Source organism: Brachycentrus maculatus, unplaced genomic scaffold, assembly GCF_059751285.1.
Source record: "Brachycentrus maculatus isolate JH-2025_06_01 unplaced genomic scaffold, ASM5975128v1 h1tg001317l, whole genome shotgun sequence".
NCBI classification, from domain to species: domain Eukaryota; kingdom Metazoa; phylum Arthropoda; class Insecta; order Trichoptera; family Brachycentridae; genus Brachycentrus; species Brachycentrus maculatus.
Window position 1 is genome coordinate 72501 of NW_028281981.1, and position 4473 is coordinate 76973.

Genomic DNA, 4473 nt, shown 5'->3' on the forward strand with positions numbered 1-4473 from the left:
TTATGGTCTCCGATGAGCGTTCATTGGGCGCCTTAACTCGACGTTTGGTTCATCCCACAGCGCCAGTTCTGCTTACCAAAATTGGCCCACTTGGCACTCCCATCCGAGCTCCTACTTCATCTTCGAGCAAGAAGGAGATCTCACCCATTTAAAGTTTGAGAATAGGTTGAGGTCATTTCGACCCCAATGCCTCTAATCATTCGCTTTACCGGATGAGACTGTCAGAATGACGCGAACGTCATGTTTCTCGAGCGCCAGCTATCCTGAGGGAAACTTCGGATGGAACCAGCTATTAGATAGTTCGATTAGTCTTTCGCCCCTATACCCAGTTCGGACGATCGATTTGCACGTCAGAATCGCTTCGGTCCTCCATCAGGGTTTCCCCTGACTTCGACCTGACCAGGCATAGTTCACCATCTTTCGGGTCCCAGCGTGTACGCTCTCAGTGCGTCTCGATAATCGCACGGGGGCTTTCTCGAAACGCCTCGGGAATGCGGCGGGGCGTCTGGCGACGCCCGCGCATCTTCCCTGCGGCCGGCTCGAGGCCGACCTTTCACTTTCATTTCGCCTCTGGGTTTATCAGCGTTCCCAATGACTCGCGCACATGCTAGACTCCTTGGTCCGTGTTTCAAGACGGGTCCTGTGAGTGCCCAAAACAAAACCACCGCCGACCGGGACGCGTCCCGTCCGAGAGCGCGCCACTAACCGCCGGCAACCGAAAAGCGACGCCCGCGACGCACTAGACGCCGGGGGCCGCGATAAGGAAGCGGCTGTGACGCGACGGACGCCCTCACAGGTGGGGCGGACGCGATCCTCGTTCTCTACCGTCGCTCGTCAAATGTTCGACCGGCCCCGGCCGTGGACGCCGCGGCTCCGCCCCGCATAGCGAGACGGGACAACCGCACGGCGCATTCGACCGGGGCGCGACGGGTCGCGGTGTTATACTGAGGGAGAAGTGCACGCGCTCCGGGGGCCCGGCTGCGCACCCGGACACCCGCCGCCCCGACACGAGTGCCGAGGGCGAAGGTGTGCACCGAGACGCGGGCCCCGACGGAAGACGCGATGAATCTCCCCGTTCGCTCGTTTGAGTTCCACAGGTTTACCCCTGAACGGTTTCACGTACTCTTTAACTCTCTCTTCAAAGTTCTTTTCAACTTTCCCTCACGGTACTTGTTCGCTATCGGTCTCGTGGTAGTATTTAGCCTTAGATGGAGTTTACCACCCACTTAGGGCTGCACTCTCAAGCAACCCGACTCTGGGGAGAGAGACCGTCGCGGCCGGCTACCGTCGCTACGGGCCTGGCACCCTCTGCGGGTAAGCGGGCCCCGTTCAAGATGAACTTGGACAGGCAGCCGTGACTAATGACCGCGCGTGTATATATTACTCTCCTCCCTAACGCTACATTTCCCGGCGGCCCGCCTGGGCCGCAGGATTCAGCGCTGGGCTCTTCCCGTTTCGCTCGCCGCTACTCGGGGAATCCTCGTTAGTTTCTTTTCCTCCGCTTACTGATATGCTTAAGTTCGGCGGGTGATCTCTCCTGATTTGAGGTCGACGACAGAAAGATAATTTTATATTATATATAAATAATACAGACAGACAGAGGCGCGCGGCGGCGGGACCGCGTCGAGGGCGCGAGGATCGCCCCGCGAAGATCGCAAAAGGATCGATCGCGGTTTCACAGCGTCGTCGCTAGCCCCCGGACACGCGTTAGCGTCCGGCCGCGCGCTCGAAATTCGTCACACATTTGACCGGACGCCCGCGCGCGCGCCGACCGCCGGAGCGGGTCGGGCGGCGCGGGCGACGCCGGCAGCGCGCTCGCCGGGGCCCCCCCCCCTCGCGGACGAGGGTGAGAGACTCCGCGGCGAAGTCTGGTCGCATTGCGTGCGCGACCCTCAAACAGGAGTGGTCCGTGGACAAACTACGTCTTGCTCGGACCGCAATGTGCGTTCGAAATGTCGATGCTCATGTGTCCTGCAGTTCACACTCTGACGCGCATTTAGCTGCGTTCTTCATCGACCCACGAGCCGAGTGATCCGCCGTTCAGGGTAATAATTGTACAATTTTAAAATTGTCATTCGTTCACTTGTTTATCCGTCGCGTTTTGGGTGTTCGCGCGAGCGCAAACTGACCTTAGAAGATCAAAACAACAAAAAATAGCAACCTTAATGGTGATGCGCGCGCGCACACGCACACGCGCATCACTAAATCGCGACCGGACGCGGGCGCGGTCCCCCGACCCGTCAGGATCGAGAGAGCCGTCCCGCGACGCCGGCGGGTCCGCGGTTCGCGGCGGCGCCCTAGGGCGATCTCCGCCGCAGCGATGTCGGGCTCTCGGCCGCGCATCGTGATTCGTGTATTTTACATACAAGTATGTATATATATTACAAAATATATTATTACACAGGAAATGATCCTTCCGCAGGTTCACCTACGGAAACCTTGTTACGACTTTTACTTCCTCTAAATGATCAAATTCGGTCAAACTTTCCGACGCGTCGGACGCCCGAGACGAGCTTCCGCGCACCAGTCCGAAGACCTCACCAAATCATCCATCGGTAGTAGCGACGGGCGGTGTGTACAAAGGGCAGGGACGCAATCAACGCGAGCTGGTGACTCGCTTTTACTAGGAATTCCTCGTTCATGGGGGAGAATTGCAAACCCCAATCCCTATCACGAAGGGGTTTCATCGGGTTACCCGGGCCGTTAGGCCAAGGAGGACACGCTGATCCCTTCAGTGTAGCGCGCGTGCGGCCCAGGACATCTAAGGGCATCACAGACCTGCTATTGCTCAATCTCGTGCGGCTATATATACCGCCGGTCCCTCTAAGAAGATTTTCATTGTACGCCGGTAGTGAAGACCGCGAGACGCACGCACGCGACGCGAGCGCCGCGGAACGCGCGCACGCGGACCCTCGTGATACCGGTTGCACGTCTATTTAATAGGCTAGAGTTACGTTCGTTACCGGAATTAACCTGACAAATCGCTCCACCAACTAAGAGCGGCCATGCACCACCACCCACCGAATCGAGAAAGAGCTGTTAATCCGTCAATCCTTCCAGTGTCCGGGCCTGGTGAGTTTTCCCGTGTTGAGTCGAATTAAGCCGCAGGCTCCACTCCTGGTGGTGCCCTTCCGTCAATTCCTTTAAGTTTCAGCTTTGCAACCATACTCCCCCCGGAGCCCGAAAGCTTTGGTTTCCCGGGAGCTGCCCACCGGGTTAAAATTATGAACTTCGGCGGATCGCTGGCTGGCATCATTTATGGTTAGAACTACAGCGGTATCTAATCGCCTTCGAACCTCTAACTTTCGTTCTTGATTAATGAAAACACCTTTGGCAAATGCTTTCGCTTTAGTCCGTCTTGCGACGATCCAAGATTTCACCTCTAACGTCGCAATACGAATGCCCCCAGTTGTCCCTATTAATCATTACCTCTGGTATCAGAAAGCCAACAAAACAGAACCGAGGTCCTATTCTATTATTCCATGCGTACAATATTCAGGCAAGTGTTAGCCCGCTTTGAGCACTCTAATTTGTTCAAAGTAAACAGCCGCGACGGCCCGCCTCGGCGCGCGGCCGACCGTGAGGACGACCGCGACACACCGGCGGTGGACGCACCGGCGAGAAGCCCCGCAGACGTGCCTGTCGTACCGCATTCGGTAGACCGACACCGCAGGACACAATTTCAACTACGAGCTTTTTAACCGCAACAACTTTAGTATATGCTATTGGAGCTGGAATTACCGCGGCTGCTGGCACCAGACTTGCCCTCCAATGGATCCTCGTTAAAGGATTTAAAGTGTAATCATTCCGATCACGAGGCCTCGGACGAGTCCCGTATCGTTATTTTTCGTCACTACCTCCCCGTGCCGGGAGTGGGTAATTTGCGCGCCTGCTGCCTTCCGTGGATGTGGTAGCCGTTTCTCAGGCTCCCTCTCCGGAATCGAACCCTGATTCCCCGTTACCCGTGACAACCATGGTAGTCGCATAAACTACCATCGACAGTTGATAAGGCAGACATTTGAAAGATGCGTCGCCGGTGCTAGACCGTGCGATCAGCTCAAAGTTATCTAGAGTCATCTCGAATGGCGACGGACGGGGCGCGAACCCCGCCGCCGATTGGTTTTTGATCTAATAAAAGCATCCCTCCCGTTGCCGGTCAGGACCTCGTTTGCATGTATTAGCTCTAGAATTGCCACAGTTATCCAAGTAACCGTGTACGATCTAAGGAACCAAAACTGATATATTGAGCCATTCGCGGTTTCACCTTAATTCGGCTTTTACTGAGACTTGCATGGCTTAGTCTTTGAGACAAGCATATGATTACTGGCAGGATCAACCAGGGAGCTGTTCTTCGGGTTAGCTGCGTAACCGAGAGACACTGCTCGGACACGGCGTGTTCGCGCGCGGCGAGTCACCCGCCGCGCCACGCTCTGTGACACTCACACTCCGTCGATAAAAGAACAATTTGCTCAT

General features: G+C 56.1%; 1 non-coding gene and 2 pseudogenes across 1 annotated transcript; all 3 read right to left on the reverse strand.

Annotated features, from left to right (window-relative positions):
- LOC148299132 (large subunit ribosomal RNA) overlaps window positions 1–1551 on the reverse strand; it is a 4078-nt pseudogene extending 2527 nt beyond the window's left edge.
- Window positions 1552–1886: 335 nt separating this feature from the next.
- On the reverse strand, window positions 1887–2048 carry LOC148299133 (5.8S ribosomal RNA; annotated as a pseudogene).
- A 357-nt stretch (window positions 2049–2405) lies between these two features.
- On the reverse strand, window positions 2406–4343 carry LOC148299134 (small subunit ribosomal RNA). Its single transcript, XR_015839117.1, has one exon. It is a non-coding gene; the product is annotated as a small subunit ribosomal RNA (ribosomal RNA).
- Window positions 4344–4473: the final 130 nt, after the last annotated feature.